The 21,615-nt window shown below is 33.2% G+C and overlaps 1 protein-coding gene and 1 non-coding gene across 3 annotated transcripts in view; both read right to left on the reverse strand.

Moving 5' to 3' along the window:
• The window catches only part of LOC106669064 (GTPase-activating Rap/Ran-GAP domain-like protein 3), a 423,385-nt gene that overhangs the window by 192,306 nt on the left and 209,464 nt on the right, over positions 1-21,615 (reverse strand). The window lies entirely within an intron of this gene.
• Positions 15,582-15,654, reverse strand: Trnah-aug. The gene has a single exon. It is a non-coding gene; the product is annotated as a tRNA-His (tRNA).

Raw genomic sequence — 21,615 nt, forward strand, 5'->3', positions numbered from 1 at the left:
TAATTACAACATATTTATTTTAAAATAAACCAAATTAAACGAGATAAGAAATTTATGAAAGTTAATAAAAATTATTTATTCGTTTTTTTTTTTTTTTAATTAGTGTAGATTCACGCAGTTGATTATTATCCATATTTGTGTGGTGATTAGTGACCGTTAATCGATAATTATTCGGAAATCGTGAGATGCGACACCAGACCGCATCTCACGATTTCTGAATAATTGTCCATATTTTTTTCTTTTTTCTTCTTCTTAAATGGGGTTTATTCCAAGAAGCATGTTGTTTTTGTTTTCTTTACAAAAGGTTATTTTATTTCCGTTTTTTTTTTTTTTTTTTTTTTTTTTTTTTTTTTTTTTTTTTTTTTTTTTCAAACGAATAAATCATCAGGAAACCCTAACAAGAAGCCCAGTCATAATTTTTTNCAAAATGATTATAGAAATTTATTATGGTAAATCTGTAATCTAAATGAACACATATGAATAAATTCCATGGTGTTAGGGTTACCATCGCCAGGAAAAATTTCATCCTCTCACTTATCCTTAAACACATTCTTTCCTATTTACATACCATTCGCCCATTGATGTTGGAGGACTCGATATTCCTATTTATAAATATTATGTAACTAACATAATTGTGGGTGGATGGAATACAAAATACCTCAAAATATCTCACACGTCGCATTCACGCAAATAAATACATTCACTCTCAACACTCACTAGGTGACGCTATGCTATTAGTATTATAACAATAAAAAACCATGTTTCCTCGGGAATCAGACCAGGGACCTAAATACAAGAACAATTCTCATATGGACTGTCATTCTTACGCGCTCTCTATATAGAGCCAAGGACGACATTCTTCAATTATGCGAGATACATCCAGTAAACTTTCTTTACAGGCCGGACACATACGTGGGCTTTGTCCCAAAAGTGAGTGTTCCAGTGTCAACATCGCATGCCACACGCAAGGAATGACACCCTTCAATTAAGTGGGAAGTACAAGTCGGAAAAAAGGTTTTCGTATCTAACAATAACACAAACTATCAAGCAAGTGGAAAGCACATTAATCAAATGGCATTTATAGGCAATATATGTGACGCATATTAATTATAAAGTTAACATTTTACATAAAATATAATTTCATTTCATTTCTTGTAATTATTGTAAAATAATTTGTTTAATCGAGCTTCCCGTCGTTTAGAAAGTAAAAAGGTTAAACTAAAATCATTATAGCTTTATTATAACGAGCGATATTTGATCCTGATATGAATTTTTAATGATTCAGCCTATATTTTAATTTTTATAAGATGCGAATTATGTCACTGTTAATTTTGAAAAAATTATCAGTTTAATCTAAATATTGCAAAGTATAATGGCAAAATACTTATTTTGACGTTATGTTGTTGTTGTTTGCGTAAATCTATGGTTAATAAATTATTTTATCCCTAATTTGACGTTTTTAGTTGCATGATTGATAAGGAAAATAATCATCCAACTCTGGGCCAAGGCCTCTGATTACCATTTTCGGGTATATTGCACTCCACAAAGGGGACAATTTCGTTTAACGTCGTGTTTGTCCAAGACGGTTGCTTCATGTTTCCGCCCTTTGCGACAAACTTGCTTCATTATAATATCCGACTCGCCTGGATTGACAAAGTAAAGGGTTAATTAAAGGGGAGACCGTTTGACGCCGACTGGCAATAACTTCTTAACAGCTCTCAAATAACTACAGCAATCAAGTCAATTGGATCGGGATTATACATATCTATAAATAATTATAAAGTCACCAGCGGTCCAGGCTATGAATATTTTTGTGCAAAAGATGAAGCGTTACACGCGGGAATTACTTCAAGCGAAAAGATGTATATTACATATTTCAGTGTCAACAATTTTATAAAAGAAGACTTAGTTCATGGCTCGAATAACTCTCAGAAATAGTATTGCTGAGAGTGTTTGCTTTTTTAGTTATTAGCCAATAGGGCAAGACAGTTTCAACAGTTTAAATTATTTGTTAACAAGTGGTGAAAAACGCAGCACATCAGTAAGTCATATCCGTGCTTTAAGCCGGGAACACACTTACCCGACGCAACGCTATGTGACGCGACCCGGTGCTACCCTACGCAAATCCAAAGTAAAACTTTCCATAAGATGCACATCTGCCCGATGCCACGCAACGCTACCCTACTCTACGCTCTGCAATCCCCACTGACTAGATTTGCGTCGAGTAGCATCGAGTACAGTCTAAGACAAAAGAACCGGACGCTCATATTTTTATTCAAACTACATGCATTATTGTCGTTATACTAATTATAACATACTTATTTTAAAATAAACCAAATTAACCAAGATAAAAAATTCATTAGTTTTTCTTTCTTAAAAAATTAATTTTAATGGTTTGGTAGAAAATTGATCAAAACACCGGAATACGATTTTTTTATAAGATGAATTTAACTAACAATTTATTACACGGTTTTGCTCATACAATTTAACTCACCATTTATTTCATGGTTTTGCTCATAAAATTACATCATTTTCGCCGAGTTGAATTTTCGTCAGAACAGGACACTCGTAATTTTGTAGTTTATTTCAAACTAAGTATATGTCATTTTGTCGTTAGAATAATTAAAATATTCCTATTTTAATGTAAACGAAATTAAACGAGATCAAAAATTCATAAGTTTTTATAAAAATTATTTAATTATGATAGTTAGGAAGAAAATTTATCAAAACAGCGGAAAACAATTAATTTTATCAAACAATTTATGCTCATAAAATTTAACTAACAATTTATTACAAGGTTTTGCTCAAAATAATGCATTAAGAACAAAAGAGGCGTTGCGATTGTGATAGTGATTATTGTAGTACACGCTGACTGTACGTGGCGTGCGCTTGACGTCGCATAGATGTGCACACCCTACCAAAACGTGGCAAGGCGTCGGGTAGCATCGGATAGCTCACATAGCGTTGCATCTGGTGTGTTCCCGGCTTTACTGTCACATCTGATTTCGTTCTCTCCGTAGTTGTCCAAATATAGCCCCAAATATTTTACTTGTGTGATGTCGGTAGTTATTTATTGTTAACTTATAGACATGGCTGTTAGCGTGTACGCCATTTGGGTGCACTTTTCCATGATCAGTTTCATTTTTCACGTTTTTCACCGTTGAGCTCAAGATGCTCTTGGATGTTGGATGTGGCTTGGGTAGGATGGTAGTTTGTAGACAAAATTTCAGTATCGTTCGCATAAATTGTAATGATAGTGTTGGGATGTATCGGCAGGTAAGCAGTTTAATTTGTTCATGAGGTCAAGAATACTCCTTAGAATGACGCCAGCCTGGATCGGCCTGATTTATGAAAACTCGTTGCCGCTCTCACTGTGAAGCAGCGCTCGGTCAGATAGATTTGAGCATTTGTTACAAAGAATGGGTCGGTACTGCTTTAATTTGAAGGGATGTCCCGATATCAGAACCTTTCAAACTGTCTAATAGCATTTTGTAAATATAATTTGTTCAAGTGGCCTTTGTTTAACTCTGTTGTTCCAGTAAATTCGTTAAAATCAACTTAACACGGAGATAAAGTGAAGATTAGGCTTTAATCTGTGCATGGAGATAAATGCAAAACGTAGAAATCAATTCGACTGGAAGATTAAAATATTTTGTCTAAATGGTAAAATACTGTGGGTAGTGAAAGGAAAAAAAAAGGTAGAATCGAAAGAATTCCGATCTACCAATTGGCCCATCAATTGGCATTTGATCAATTAACCTGGGATTAAATGAATCTGTTGTATCTCCCGAACAGTTCTTTTTATTTCATTGAGCCTATAAAATACCCAATAAAAGGGCGGAATGAAAAAGCTCGGACACATGTCAACTCCTGTATAGTGAATTACTGTTCACAATCTACGTACAATTTATTTAGCCAATTGATTTTCTCAGATGTTTCAGCAGAACAACTGAGGGGTAATATATATAAAACGGTCTGTTTGTTTTCAATTCGACTATGGTTTCTACACCTTATCACCAGTGGGATAGTTTATTGATACTTTTGCACTTCAAGTCATATAAATAAGTTCAAAATCCTGTTAATTTACAACAAATGCAATAAATAACTTTTATGTTAGTAAGAGATTTAGTTTATTAATTAGCCATTTATTAGGTTAAAAAATTAATTACATTATTGAACGAACTTCCATGGGAGGGGCATCAAACTGTACAATAAATTAAACGAAAGTTAGAAACTATAAGTTTTGGATTTTTGAATAAATAGGACATCATGTCAATAGCTGCGACTTTGGCTAAATACAATTGAAAAATTGGGCGCGGTCTGAATTATTTTGTGTGGATCGGTATTACTACTGCAGCTTTTTTTAGGTTTTCGGAACTATTATAGTATTATAAATATGCGATTGCCGAGAAAGATGACAAATAGGAAGTTTCCATCACTAAACAAATAAAAACATTTAACATATTTATAACTGTGGAACTTACGCTATTTAGTTCTCAGAAGGCTTTCTTTACAAAGATTTATTTAAACGACCGACTAAAATTCATTGCTTCACACGCCATGAAAGGAAGAAAAAATAAGAAATCCTAAACTTTACAGATTTCTGAAAAGTTTTAAAACTCCTCTATATCAAAAACCAGGCAAACTTTATGAACTATCCTCAAGCTTCTGATCTATTGGCTTACTCAGTTCCTTGAGTAACAATTGCGGAAAGTTAATATCAAAAAGAATAGACTTCAGTTAGCTCTCAACACGTTATAAAGGAAGAGGGATTTGGCTTCTGCCCTTGGGTAGGTAAGCTAACTAGGATAGTAGACCTCATCAGTGAAAACTTTAATATTAAAAAACACATGACCTCTTCGACACAATATGAGAAGATTACATCGTTGACAGGATGCTTTATTATAATTAAATTCGTTAAATTTATTAATCTTTATGTAAGGTATTGATGGAAATGAAAAAGCTAGCGTCATGAGCGGGGTTCGAACCCACGACCTTCTGCAAAATACACCGCTGCTCTACCATTTGAGCGAGCTAACTTCGATCCACACGGACACCAGCTCTCTAGCTCAACCTACCTTTCGAATTTTCTTTTTGCTATTTTTCAAATGTCGTGTAATCAGGATTCGATTCTCGGCGACAAAATTAATTTCAATAAATACCTTACATACAGGTTAATAAATTGAAAGAAGTTATTTGGTCAATCGAACCACGAAATATAATAGATTTAGTAAGTAAAACGAAGTATATCTTCACCAAAGCTCTCCGTGACCATTTCATTTGTTTCCTTGCCGCCGAGAATCGAATCCTGATTACACGACATTTGAAAAGTGGCAAAAAGGAGGGAAAATTCGAAAGGTGGGGTTGAGGTGAGAGGTTAGTATCCGAGTGGATCGAAGTCACGATAGCTCAAGTGGTAGAGCAGCGGCGTATCTAACCGAAGGTGTGTTCGATTCCCGCTCGTGAAACTAACTTTTCATTTCAACCTTACATAAAGATTAATTAATTGAAAGAAGTTATTTGGTCAATCGGACCACGAAATATAATGTATATAATTAACATTATCCACTCTTACCTGGAAAAAGAATTTTTTTTGTATTATCCACGGTTCACAATATGGAGCGTTTGAAAAATCGAAGAAATCTGTTTTGTTTTTATTTTTTTGGAGGTTTAGTACCATCTTGAAGAGCTCACACAGTCAATAGATGTAATATAGTTTTCCAAATGATATAATTAACATTGTTTCTAAGATGTAAAAACCTCTTTTCGTTTGTTATCTTAACCCACGCTATTCCACAGACGGAGACAACCAAAAACCCACTTTCATAAAAAGTAGTCTTTAGTTATTAACAAGTATCGATTCCGGTGTGCTGCTTGCTTTCCCCCTTCAGATGTTATGGCTTACAACAACAATAAATCATCAAATATTTTAAAAGCACGTGTTTACAATTTACAAAAGTAACTAATATGCTCAATTGCATGGAACACTAAAGGTTACAATTTACAACATAGATCATGATTTATGAATTGTTCTTCTTATGATGTCATTCGTTGTTAACAATTTAACCAATATATGTTTATTTTTAATCATTCTTTCGTTTATCCTATATAGTTTATCATTATTTTGTTTATTTACTTTTTAATAATTAATTTTTCATATATATAATATAAATATAATTAGAATTGAGATTAGATTACAATTAATTAAGGTTTTTAGTTGAGATAAAAAAGTCAATGGCACGAGCGGGATTCGAACCCACCGTCTTCGGCTTGATACGCCGCTGTTCTACCACTTGAGCTATCGTGACCTCGATCCACTCGGACACCAACTTCCCATCTCAACCGCACCTTTTGAATTTTCCCTCCTTTTTGCCATTTTTCAAATCTCAACTAAAATCCTTAATTAATTGTAATATATTCATTGGTCAAGCGGACCACGAAATTAGTGAATTTATTGAGATTAGAATTGAGTATTTATCGCATTTTTATCTTTTTGTACGTCTATTTTTTGCCAAATTTATAGATCTTTTCTTGTTGCTCTCCATGCTTCCAATATTAAAACAGACGCCCGAATTTTATAATTCCAAATTTCCTGTCAAAACCTAAATTTTGTCAAATCGTATTATCCAATATTATTTTTTAAATTCAAATTTCCAAAATACATATTGACCGTTTTCGGAGAACTAAGAATGGATCTTCTAAATTTAAACTGTAAATGTTTTCAAAATGGACGACACTTTGCTCAATTTGTAGCCTGGGTGAATAGGAGGAAATATTTTTTTTTTAACCACTTTTTCTACACTATCAGAATTTAGAAATAAATGATTCAAAAAGTCTTGTAGTCGCTGATTTCTTTCACTATCAAATAGAAAAAATTGGCAGAGTGATTTTTTTTTAACAAGCGTATTTCTTCCTTTTTTTATACATTTCATTTTGATAGTTTGATCAATATTTGGTTCCTGATTGGATAACTAATGCGACATAGATTTTTGGTCTAAGAAAAGTTTAATAAAAATTATGTGTAATGAGGTCTTTTTTTTGTACCGGCAAACAGCTAGGTCATAGCCACGTAGAAGATTTTCCTCTGTATTTTTAATATTTCTGCATTTTTCTCTTTTGCATTTGGTACTTATGGTTGCAATGGAACTGCGACACAGCTGGGCTCACATACCAGCATATACTACAATCGATATTCGCTCACCAATAACTACTTAGAACACGCTAATAAATACACTCTTTCGTCTACTCACATGCCATACTATTTACAATAAGAATAATTCTATGTGAGGGTACTCGATATTCCGCCGATGACCACTCCTCTCATTTATAATTTTATCATAGGATTAATCCTGCAAATAGGCCATCGGGCTACAGTATAGTTTTCAAACCACATAACCACATAAACTTGATATTTTGACAACTTTTTATTTATTGCACAATTGAGCGATTTCAGAGTTTGAAACCTACATTATAAAACAAGCACTGTGAAAAAGGAGAAACACTCTCAATTGTGCAATAAATAAAAAGGTGAGAAAATATCTAGTTCTTTTCTAGCCGAATAATCCCACTCTACATCATAGTTTATAACGATAATTTATAATTATAGTTTATAATTTTGCATTAAAGGATTAAGGATGAAAGAAACAAAGTTTCAACCCGGTGTTACAAACTTTCAAAAACAACACATATTCTAAAGTTCTTGGGCACGCGAGTTCTCAACTTTTCATTAAAAATTTTAAAAAATTAATAACTAATTAGTCTTATAATTTGTTGAATTTGTAAGGAGCGGTCAGAAATGAAGTATCTTAGAAAAACACATTTTTCCTTTTTTGTTTTTGTTTTTGCCAACGTTTCGACATTTATTCCAATTTTAGTAACTGTGCCCATTGTTTAAACCCCCTATCACAAATCCAATCGAGAAAATCCCCATTCTCGGCTTCCTTTGAGTCAAATAAAACCGCCTAAGATCAAAGAAAATTTCTCAGGTTTATCACGTTCCCTACTCTGTCACAATCATATAAAAACAAAAAAAAATCAAATTCATGTTACACAACAATTTCACACGAAACAATTATTACACCACAAGAATAGCACCACACTCTCATAAGAGTATGAAATATTTGTTCAAAATTATATTATTTATATCTGTATTGTATTCTTTTCTCGTCAACGTTCGTTTTGTAATTCACTCAGGCCCTAAAGATGACGAATTAAAGGACGAAACGTCGCCAAAAAAAGAAAAACGAGATTTTCTAAAATACTTCATTTCTGACCGCTCGGCTCGACTTTAATAAATTATTGAACAACCGGTCCCCAAAAACATCGATTTAAACTTATCCTATGTTCCTCGGTATTTTATAACTTTCGAATAATCTGAATCTCGGTAAGGTCCTGATGAAAAAACAAATTCAAATGTTACTGCAGAATTTAATCTATTTTAAGGTCAAGGGAAAAGCGATCTTAAGTATGCCTACGAAGTTTCTAACAGATTTTGCTTTTTAGACGGACTTAGTTGCAACATCGCCAAGGACTGTAAGTAACAATAACAACCACAATATAAGTCACAAACAAACAAGATAAGATTGTTAAGATTAAGATTGTTATGTCCTGATGATGAAACTAAAGTAGGTCGAAAACATGGGATTAACATTTTGTCATCAAAAAAATACTAAGATACAGATGATTTGTGAATAAAAAGAGACTGATATATTTACTAGGTTAAACAGAAATTTTGTCCTTTTTTAAAATTAGTAGAAAATTATATATTCCTATACCATTTTTAGATATGGAAATTTTACAATATATTATTACTAAATTACATCTGAATACTTTACTTTACTGAATACTGACTCTACTCTTTGTAGATTGTAAGTAATTATAATAGTTTTTGTCGTAAAAATTCACGTTTATTTTACTTTTTTTTTCAAAACTAGAATAATTAAGTTTTAATTAGATATTTTGGTTTATTATCAGAGGCAACTTTAAGAAGTTGAGATAAAAAAAAGTCAGTTTCACAAGCGGGATTCAAACACACGACCTTCGGCTCAATACGCCTGTCCGATTGGATCGAAGTCACGATAGGTCAAGTGGTAGAGCAGCGGCATATTAAGCCGAAGGTCATGGGTTCGAATCCCGCTCGTGACACTGACTTTTCTTTTCAACCAAGACCTTACATAAAAAGAATAATTAATTGAAATATTATAAGTAAGTATGTACATTTATTAGTTGTCTAAACCATTACAAATAGTTTTAAAATTCCGATGATAGAGATATATTCTTCAAAATCTTGACGAAGGAACGGGGTGCCATTTTGTTTGTCCTTATCTCTTATTAGTTATATACAATTGTTAATTTCTCTGAGTTAGAATTGGCGCCATGGTTTTTTATCTTTTATGTTTGTGTCTAATATTTGTATTTGATAACAGTGAAAATGATTAAAAATGTTTTAAAGCCACGATGAGAGGGATATTTCCTCCAAAGGTTGGCGAAGAAACTGAGCTCTTTGTTTATTTCAAATTCGCCTTATCTCTTGAAACAAATTGTTTTGTGATAGTTTTTCTAAGATGAAAAACATGGTTATTTTGTGAGTATTGCGTTTAAACAAGCTGGGGTGAATTCATCCCTAGTCCACTTAATGAAGGGAAAAGTCTTAAATGAGTTTTACACCTTGTTTCAAAGTAGCGAAGTTTAAATGTCTGTGCTCTTGATAGATAACTTGATTAAGATTAACACATTTAATGAAAGAATACGAGATCTAAAAACTAATGAAATTTTTTGATCATGTTTTTGCCTAAATTACATGCTAATGTTATTAATAGCATGTTATTTTGGAACATAATTGTTAGTTAACCTTTATTACATAAAATGAAAAAGCTTGTGTCAGGAGCGGGAATCGAACCCACGACCTTCGAATCCCGCTCGTCACACTGTCTTTTTATCTCAACCAATACCTTACATAAAGGTTAATTAATTGAAAGAAGTTATTTGGCCAATCGGACTACAAACTTTAATGGATTTTAACAAATTTTGCATATATACGCCAAATGTATGAGAAAAGGTTCGGTACTTATTATAAAACCGATTATGTTACTTTCTCCAATTTTTTGATAAGAAAATGCTGACAAAAAATCTATTTTAAGCCACAGAGGCAGACTATTCCCTTAAGTATGAAAGGCAAAAAGAGCAAAAATGAAACACGGTTCAATTATCTTGCAGGTATTTCCATCAGGGTTGGGAACGGGTTTCTTGAGCCGCGCGTACGTGCAGAAATGCAAATGAGATTGGGTCTTATCGAGCACTCGCCCCGCTTTTATTTTATATTTTATTCTGGGTTCAGTGTGCTTCAAGTTACAGGATTTTATCGACATTTCGGTCTTTTTTTTCCCAAGGCATACTTGAAAGATTAAGAATCACTGGATGAAAATTCAGCGGTTTATATGGTATCAAAAAGCCTACTTTACTGTTGGTTTTTGTTTTTAAGGGAATGTTTAAAATGAATTGAAAACTAATAAAATGTATTCCAATGTATATCAGCTATTCCAAAAAAAATGTCGAAAAGCAAAATTGTCGATAGACAATTTTTATTTTTTTGTCCGATAATATAATTTTTGTATGTTTATAATGAACAATGGCTAATGCTTTTCTTTGATGATTTCCTTTCTTCCAAATCTTATATCTAATAAGATAATCATATTATCAAAGTTAAGAGTAATACCTTTTTTACATACAATACGATCTCAAAAATGTATAATTTACATAACTCTTAATGCCAATGAATTGAAACAATACAATTATGTTGATATTTTTTTAAATATCACCTTTGTGGAATATCTTAAAACTAAATGTACTTCGTAAATTTTTGAAGAAATGTACTTACAAGAGGATGATCAGCTTGGTGGGTCACGAATTTGGATCAAACCTTTATTGGTGATTCTACATTCCAAAATATCGCACAAGTATCGTTCAATTATTGTGAATAGTTTCGCTAAAAAATTGAAAGTTTCCGTTTTTTAATGATTTTATTTCGTCATTATACTTACTCAAATCATCTATAAGATCCATCCATCCCTAATCATCGCTAACCGTCAGAAACGATCCAAGTTCCATCATGATTCCTGAGAGGAGCTGAGACAACGGTATGACGCAGGATACGGTTTGTACGTCGCTACCCTAAATGTATATTCAAATTAATTAAGATTTTTAGTAGAGTCAAATTTAGAAAAATGGCAAAAAGGAGGGAAAATTCAAAAGGTGCGGTTGAGATGGAAGTTGGTGTCCGAGTGGATCGAGGTCATGATAGCTCAAGTGGTAGAGCAGCGGCGTATCAAGCCGAAGATCGTGGGTTCGAAACCCGCTCGTGCCATTTGCTTTTTTATCTCAACTAAAAACCTTAATTAATTGTAATATATTAATTGGTCAAGCTGACCACGAAATTAGTGAATTGTATATTTAAAAATTAATCAAACGGACCTATAGTTCGGCATGACACAAACGTTGTACGGGTTTAGCCTAATCCAAGTTATTATTGATATTCATAATTATCTAATCGTTTTGAATGAAGTTTTCATTCCATTTAAGCAGGGAACACACCCAATGCAACGCTATGCGACACTACCCGACGCCTTGACACGTTTTGGTAGGGTGCGCACATCTATGCGATGTCAAGCGCACGCCACGTACAGTCAGTCAGCTTGTACTACAGTAATCACTTTCATAATCGCAACTCCTCTTTTGTTCTTAAAGCATTATTTTGAGCAAAACCTTGTAATAAATTGTTAGTTAAATTTTATGAGCATAATCATGTAATAATTCGTTTGTTAAACTTAATTGTTTAAAATAAAGTTATTCCGGTGTTCGGTGTTATTCGGTGTTTTGATAAATTTTCTTCCTGATCATCATAATTAAATAATTTGTATAAAAACTCATGAATTTTGGATTTCGTTTCATTTGGTTTACATTAGAATAAGAATGTTGTAATTAATATAAGGACAACATTACATATACATAGTTTGAAATAAACTACAAAAACTATGAGTGTCCTGTTATGACGCTACTCGACGAAAACGGTGTAATTTTATGAGCAAAACCGTTTAATAAATTGTTAGTTAAATTCATTATATCGAAAAATGGTACTCCGGTTTTTTGATCAATTTTCTTCCAAACGATTAAAATTCATTTTTTTAAATAAAAACTAACGAATTTTTGATCTCGGTTAATTTGGTTTATATTAAAATAATTATGTTGTAATTAATATAGCGACAATAATAGATATAGTTTGAAATAAAAATATGAATGTCCTATTCTATTGTCTTCGACTGTACTCGATGCTACCCGACGAAAATCTGGACAGTCGGGATTGCGTAGCGTAGAGTAGGGTAGCGTTGCGTGGCATCGGGCAGATGTGCATCTTATGGAAAATTGGACTTTGAATTTACGTCGGTATCATCGGGTCGCGTTGCATCGGGTGTATTCCCAGCTTTAATGTTACTTAATTTTCTGTTTTTAAATCATTTAAAAATTTATCTTTAAAACCCCATTTAAAATGAGCGATTACTGATACATATACATAAACGCATGCACAGAGTTAAGCCTATCACTTATCACAATTGTCACGTTCCTGGGCAGACCGTGAGTCAAGGAGGAAGTCAAAACCCCTTTCAACCGGAAGGATCTCGGAAGGTGTAAATGAGGGCGGGCGAAGTAAGGTGAGCTTGAGCCGTGAAACTGTCCGTAAACCAAGTTAACGAGATTTGAAGATTAAAATTTAAGACAGGCGAATGAAATACTTTTTGCTAATATTGCTTGCTCAATTGGTGGAGGGATTATCGGTATGTAAATTTCAATGATTATTTATTTGAAACAAAGAATTGTGTTTTTTTAAATTTCTTTTTATCCCTTAATTTTTATTCTAATCTCCCCATCCCTAACTCCACCTTCGTGGTGCTACTGGCGGAGAGGGGAGGTGACAAAATCTGTCAGCAATGCGTTTATTCTCAGCAATGAAACTTTTTTGAAAATCTAATTTTAGACGCAATTAAATGACCATACATCGATATTTACAGATTAAAAAAATATTGTTATTGATGTACTAATTGCAGTTTTGGTTAAGATAAAAACAACAATATTCTATGTCGCAGAATATTCTGATTTGGTATGATTCAAAAGGGTAAATCGACAAAATATTGCTTTTTTGCATATTTCAATATTCTGTGAGTAAAGTAGTTTTCAGACAATGGTCAAAACTTGGATTTGACTGTATTGTCGTGATTCTAGCGTTAGAAAACCTATAAATACCGATTTTCGCGTAAATCAGTGTAAATTAGTACTTTGGCTGGTAATTTCGACGGCTTTTCGCGTGACTGACAGTCCTAGTGCAAGCTCTAATATCATTTTTCTCACCACCTAGGATATCGAATTTCGTGGGTGGAAATTCGTCTCAAAAAATTGTCAACTATCAAACATTGAAATTGGACTATTATTTCCATATAAAAAACGAGGTTAATTTCTGATAAACGTATTTACTTTAGAAATCTTTTATATATTTTTATGTTACATCGTTAAAAAGCTAACATTCTCTACTTTCAAATGGTATGTTTGACGTTAAAATCATTTTAGGCATTTTTGAATTAGCCGTTTTATTCAGATTGAGAACGAATTCTTAAAAATTGGAAAAATTTTAAGGATGAAAAATCGATAAATTTAAATTCAAACAAAAATTTATATTTAGGGGTCTCTAGGAGTGCTAAAACGAAATTTCATATTAATTTGACGAAAAAAATTTTAATGCCTAGTTTACTTGAAAAATATTTGGTTTTTAGAAATCTTTTGATTACTCATAAACTTTGATAGCGTTTAATATACTTTTATTGCAATATACATTAAAAAATGCAAATAAAAATATTAAAAAATGCAAAATAAAAATATTAAAAACTGAAAAATTTCAAAGTTCAACTTTTTTGGCGAAACCAAGACCTATTCACGAGAATATGCGGATACGTGTCCGATATTTTGAAGTGTAAAATTACCAAAAAAAGTTTGGTCCAAATCCTTGACACAACAACCCGGTCGTCTCTTTGTAGTTACCAACAAGCCTGTCCCATAAATCCATAGCGTTTTTTTTAATGATTTTCCCTAGTTTTCGTGCATTAACTTGACTTGCAATGCTACCTTGATTGATCCAATTTTGTTCATTTACTCTTTCCATGTAATGAAATAATTCAAAGTGTGGCGATTTCACATCAAAAGTCTTCATAATTGTAACTGTATAAAAATGATAATGCTATTGGCGAAATATGGGTTAATTTATGGAAAAACCGCAGCCCAGCAGCGCAAAGAAACCGGTCTTTGTATCTGGTTACACGGACAGTGAAGCGGTGCGACCTCACGCGAGTAGAAGCTGAAATCGTAAAGAAAGGAAGTGTCTTTAACTTTGCATCGTAGGACCTGTCAAAATAAAACTAGTTTCTTACATATTACGCTAAAAAAGTATTTTACAATTGACGAATTTATTTAATCATGCAGCAATAATACTTATGCATGTCCCTAATGATGGTAATATTAAGACCAGGTAAACCACCACGCGAAGTAGTATGATTTATATTCAATCTTGGTATTTCGCGTTAGTTGTATCCTTCCGCTAATAATGGCGGGCTGATTACAAAAGGTTTAAGAATAAGAAGAATATGAAGTAAAATCAACAAAGGGAAAAAATTCACTGAAAGCGCTCTTTAAGCGTAGCAGAATGAACGGGCATGCTACGTTTTGAGCAAATAGGATTAATCAATTCGAAAGTAAATAATGGATGTAAACAAAGCATTATTCACTGTTTGTTTAAACTACGATAGCTTCTAATTACTTGTAATTAATGTAGAAAGATAATGGATTTATTTTAAACTAAATAAATTGAGCCATTCATTAAATTTGTCCATCGGTGTTTTTAAAAGAAGAAAGGCCAAAAATTAAAAATTAAATAAAACACCATTGTGCGTTGTGCTTTTGTTTTTTGTATATCTTTAATTAAATACATGTTGTCAAGAAATTATTATGAAAAACGCGGTGCTATCAGATTAATCTTATTGACTAATTCACTCTTTTTCTACTCATTAAATATAACCTAACCCCTATTTCACTCGCCCGTTATACAGTCCATTTTAATGAGGAAGATACATTTAATTTTGGAATAAGATGGAAATTTCAGGTAGGATATCCGACCGGAGCTGTGCCCAGAAAATGTTTATCCGAGAGTTTTCCCCACGGTTGAGATGGAGTGGAGGTGACCGAACTCGGCCTAGCTTGATACGGTTTGTAATCCTCCCCTTCCGATTAAGCCCGCATTAATGAAGATGCTGCCTAACGAAGACATAATAACAGCTATTCGTTACACAGAATTCTAGCTTGCCGACATCCTCTTTCAAGAATTAATAATATTTATATTTTCATGTTTCCCCGGTCCCCAGCCTTTACTGGAAAATTACGTTTTATATTATTTAGCCTATTTATGTTTCAGTGGTCAATTTACCAAGTTACTTCTTTCAATTAATTAGACTTTTTATGTAAGCTCTTGGTTGAGATAAAAAAGTAAGTGTCACGAGCGGGATTCGAACCCGCGACCTTCGGCTACATACGCCAATGCACTACCACATGGGCTATCGTGACTTCGATCCTCTCGGACACCAACTTTCCTCTCAACCTACAACCGTTCGAAAAAGTTATATGTTATATTTATTTTAAAAAAACAATAAATTTTTTGAAAGGACAAGTATCAAACAAATATCTTTAATTTCAAATGCGACGATTATTCAACGGGCTGCCGGTGGGTTGTGTGGGTTTTTTATTTATCAAAAAAAAACTAAATTCAGAAATGTACGGTGTTTAGTGACCGTTAGTTAATAATTATTTCGAGATGGTGAGATGCGGGTTACTGGGACTTATACATCCTGAATGTATTTGTAAAATTTAAACAATGTTGATAAATCCCAGGCCCTGAAGATGATCTGAATAAAGGTCGAAACGTATGCACGATAAAGAAAATGTTTTTCTAAATCCTACGTCACACCAGACCGTCTCACAATCTCCAAATAATCATTAAATTCAGAAACTAAATAATTCTCTAACTTGCAGCCGCTTTGACAGAATTACAAATAATTTCATGAACGTCGGTGGCCGTACCTGCTTTGGCGTTGGCACGGCACTTACCACTGTAAGGCAAAGGTCCAGGATCGGAATCCAGCGGCCAAGCATTCGAACGCAGCACACTCTAAACTCCCGTTACGAGCAAAAAGAATGAAATCAATAAAACCTTCCCAAAAGTTTTATTTTTATTTTTCGTCACTTATTTAGGAGTTTTAGGCTAGTTTGTATGGTTCTAAATTCCATTAACGTTTACTATGTTTCGGAGTCATTTCAAAGTTATCATCGGTTTTGATTTTCGAAACAAACCCTGAATTCTGACCGTCAAGTAGGTATGCATATTCAGACTTCTCTCTTTCTTTTTGTTTTTTCTTATATTACAGAAATTCACAAAGTACGGGCATACTGCTAAAAAAAATTTAACAGTTTGAATTGCACATGGAACAAACATTGGCGAAAGTGTTCTCTTTATTACATGTGTTTATTACATATCTACAAGTTAGATTTTAACAATTATACTCTTCATTTTATAATTATGAAAACACATTTTGTTTAACTAATATATTTAATTAACCTGTGTCAATTGGTGCGATTAAGTATATTTAATAATATCTTAGAACACGAAAACATAATAGACTCGAACAATATCTAAAAAATATACACAAAACAAGAAAAAATAGGAACTATCTTTATTAGTCACTCCGATATTAGCATTAATCACGTTCATTGTTATTCAATGTCACTTAGGAGGTCGCGAGGCCATTGACGCTTCAGCCGTGGGGGAGGATTATTCGGGAGAGTGAGGGATGAAAGGCTTTTGACATGAGGGTTTGCGTGGCACGATAATTATTGTGTAACTTTTGTAACGGTTTTTCGCTAATTCAATAATATTGGATATTAAGGTCATTGAGAATTGTAAGACTGAACATATAAAAATGACCATTGACAATGGTTTTGAGGATTCTGAATTGTAGGAATTGGATACGTTGGAGGTTAGAACAATTTTGTTGAACACCAAAATTCGGTACTGTATACCTACCTGTATGGGTTTCAAAATAGTAATATAAATTAATTGTTTGTTTTGTGTAGTCAGTTTGGATTTGCTGTCCAGCAATCTTTTTAAGATGTCTGAAGCTTCTGTTTAGTTAATTGAGGTTAATTTAGTTGAGATAAAAAAGTCAGTGTCACGAGCGGGATTGGAACCGACGATCTTAATTAATTGAAATATATTAATTGGTCCAGCGGACCACGAAAAAAAGGAAATTTAATAAGTTTAAAATGAAGTAAACCTTCACTAAAGTTCTCCGTGGATATTTCATTTTTCGCCGAGAATCAAATAAATTACACGACATTTGAAAAATGGCAAAAAGGAGGGAAAATTCAAAAGGTGGGGTTGGGATGGGAAGTTAGTGTTCGAGTGGATCGAGGTCACGATAACTCAAGTGGTAGAGTAGCGGCTTATCTAGCCGAAGGTCGTGGGTTCGAATCCCGCTCGTGACACTAAGTTTTTCATCTCAACCACGACTTCAGATAAGAAATATAATTAGTTTAAATATTTTTTAAGAATGCAATAGAGGCAAATATGTAAAGATATTCCCAATGGAAAGGATAATTCGTCCACCTTTTACACCAAGCAATTATTTGTTTTTTTCTATTACTTTTGCAACAGTTGTACAAAACATTTTATCATAAGAAATTAATAACTTTTCCTACTTACTCCAAGTGTAATTTAAATTTGTACAAAATTTCATGAGGTCTCTTAGTTTAACACATAATTGAGGACGCTATAAGTTAGTTAAAATGACATTTACAACATACCATCAGAAACTTTTCTAGCTCTTCACCTCTCTTGATATCACAAGGACCTAATTGGACGCCCCTTGTAATGCATACAATTACCATAAATAAAGCTGAATATTACAGGAAATTCCTAATTGAGCATTTTCATTATAAAGAAAATAGTTAAGAAGTAATAATTGAATTTTTCGACCGTCTAGCAACTAGGGCAATTACCGGTTCCTCATGTGCTGTCTATCTCTCGTTTTTTTAGTTTCCTTCCATATTTGGTTAAAATGTCCTACGTAAATAAAAATTCCATGTAAATAATTTAAAAGATTATCTAACCTAAAATTGGCGGGTCTCAAGAGGTTTCCGATGTACTGCTGAGGACCAGCCCTTAGAACTACCCTTACAACTAAAATAGGGCCTAAACGTTGATGCCCCCCCTTCGTTCAAACCAATAAACACTTTTACACCCATTAAAAATCATGTATTTACCTAATTGTTTCGCAGGGTCTGCACGTACTCGATATTACTGACAGTCCATACATATACAACCGCTTCACGGAAATAAATACATTCACACTATTCAATAGTCACCAGTGATTTTGATATCACTCCAGTGACTACCCCTATTTATTGATATTATAATTATTAAATATCACGAAATATTAGCATTATTAAGGTGAATGAAGGGGCTTATCACCAATTGCCCCGAGAAATGTCGGACACTCTGGGTTAGTGTGAATCAAATGTGGTGTGTGCATGGATTTTATGTATATGATTGTATATATAATTTATATATACAAATGGCAGGGTTTATTCCCAATTACTACGAGCAATATCGAGAGTCTTGAGTAGTGTGAATGTAATTTATTAGCATGAATGCAGGGATATATCTCAATTATCCCGTGGGATATCGAGTACACTTAGGTAGTGTGAATGCTAAACAGTCTATCATGTTTATTTGTTATTTGTGCAATTTCCCACATTTGGGGTTCATAACTCATAACACATACGGGTTAATATTGATATTTGTTCATTTAAGCTATTTATGATGATGTGATGTAAGATGAGGAAATGAAAACTCTTTAGTTCAAGGAATTGTTTAAACAGATTGTGAATCAATTTATAATCGCATTAAAAATTTATTGGTATGGTATAATTTCCGATTAAATTCATGATTAAGTTAAAGTTATAAGGACTTTCGTTGAACAAATTTTCTTTTTTCCAGAAAAAAAAGCGTTATGATATATCAAATCTTTTCTTTTTCAGATTATGGGAAAATTGTTAAACAAATGTTCACTATTGTAAATGTTTAAACTTTACAACCTAACAGTTGGCATTTATAGATTACGGACAACCTTGACGAAAAGGTTCGGCGGTGATCAATTGATCCAAACGGTCCCAGGGGCAAAAGTCCTGACCGGATTTTTGGCCAGCGGGAGGAAAACTTTATTCGCCCTGTCCTCGATTGCTTCGAAGGTTCTATTTGTCCGGACAGCCGAAACGATCCATTATTACTCCGACCCTAAGACGAAACACAAAAACAGGCTCATATCCTTTATTATTGCGGTGCCGAGGGTTTAAAGGGCGGTAATACCACCAGAAGCCCTAGTCTTGTTTCTCTCTAGAATCATTGTAGTCGAAACTCCATAGAAACTGAAATTCTGTAACTTTATGATTATAATAATCCATATATGCATTTAGGAGCAACAATTGACGGCAGTAATTATTTTAATTAAATATACATTTGAACTAAGGTCTTGGTTGAGTTGGGGAAGCGAGTGTCACGGGCGGCATTCGAACCCACGACCTTCGGCTAGTACGTTGTTACGGGGAATTGGCGTCCAAGGTGGATCTAAGTCACGATAGCCCAAGTGGTTAGAGCACAGCTATACTAAACGGAAGGTGGGGGTTGGAATCGCGGTTGTGATACCAGCTATTTCATCTCGACCAAAATCTTAAATTAAAAGTGTAATTATTAAAATAATTTATGCTTATATATTAATTTTTGACTTTATTCTGTCATTGGCTAAAATAATTTTGACCTTTACATACAAATGTGTGATGATTAGTGACCGTTAATCGATGATTATTCAGAAATCGTGAGATGCGGTCTGGTGTGATATAGGTTTTAGAAAAACATTTTCTTTTTCGCGCCAACGTTTCATCTTTATTGAGATCATCTTCAGGGCCTGGGATTTACAAACACTGTTTAAATTTTACAAATACATTTAGGATGTATAAATCCCAGTACCTGAAGATGATCTAAATAAAGATCGAAACGTTGGCACGATAAAGAAAATGTTTTTCTAAAACCTACGTCATACCATACCGCATCTCACCATCTCCAAATAATTATTAACTAACGGTCCCTAAACACCATACATTTCTGAATTTATTTATTTATTTATTTATTTATTTATTTTTNTTTTTTTTATTTTTTTTTATTTTATTTTTTATTTTTTTTGGTAAAAACATGTAGGATGTGGAAAAAAGTGAATTTATGCAATGCAAAAAAATAGTGTTTGTTTTCTGCGTAAGTGTGCCATTCTTGCGTGTCGTTATCTCACTGGCACTCTCAACACGGCACGCAAAAATGGAACACTTACGCAGAAAACAAACACTTAGAATGAGTAGAAATATTTTGATTGAATATAAAAAATATTTTTTTGCATTGTATAAATTCACTTTTTTCCACATCCTACAGGTATTTGTTAAATTTAAACAGTATTTGTAAATCCCAGGCTTAAATTCAGTTAAATTTAACTGAAGATGATCTCAATAAAGATCAAAACGTTGGCACGAAAAGAAAATGTTTTTCTAAAACCTACGTCACACCAGACCGCATCTCATGACCTCTTAATCATTAACTAACCGGCACTAAACACTACATATTTTTACAGTATAATGATGATAAGAAAATAGATTGTTATGATGTACTAGCTGTACATTTTCAATAGAGCTAGAAGTGTACGAAAAAAACGTTAGATTCAAAGGAAGGAACTGCTATGGGCCGGTAGTCTCACAGGTCACAGGTCACACCTCGAGACGGTGTTCTTATCCATTATTAAAGAGCCTGCGCCAACTTTATCACCAGAAAAGTAGTAAAATTATAAATTACTTTTGCACGGATCTTTAAACAAATAAAAACCCTGACAGTCGAGGATATAGTGTAAGCCGATCAGTAATGGGTAGGCCAAGATAACTTATTTCACGGGCAATTTCGAACGGTTTTTATACAACGTTGGGAAACTGGCGAATCGAGAGAGAAAAAAGAGTAATTTTTCGAGTTTCGACATGCTGTCACAAGCAATAAAAAGCAGAGAAAGCGTTCCTAACCATTCATCAAGCTCAAATTTTATTTGCATCTGTGGTGCAAGCTACGCGTAATTGTTACCTTTATATCTCGTAAACAATTTTAAAAGATGAAATATGAACACTTGAACAAAACAGCATTTGCGTTCTTTTCTATAATAAAATTTTCAGCTTAAAAGTTAATAGTAAATATATAGAAGAATTATATTATTTTTCATATATGGAATGTAAAAATCTTTGATAATAAATCATTTTCAGTTTAAAAGATAGTTGAGAGGAAAACTATTAGGAGAAATGGTAATATTAACTTCACTAGTTTTCGTGGTCCGCTTGACCAATTAATATTTTTCAATTAATTAAGGTTTTTATTTGAGATAAAAAAGTCAG

This window comes from Cimex lectularius, unplaced genomic scaffold (genome assembly GCF_000648675.2).
Source record: "Cimex lectularius strain Harlan isolate CLEC.00 unplaced genomic scaffold, Clec_2.1 scaffold53, whole genome shotgun sequence".
NCBI classification, from domain to species: domain Eukaryota; kingdom Metazoa; phylum Arthropoda; class Insecta; order Hemiptera; family Cimicidae; genus Cimex; species Cimex lectularius.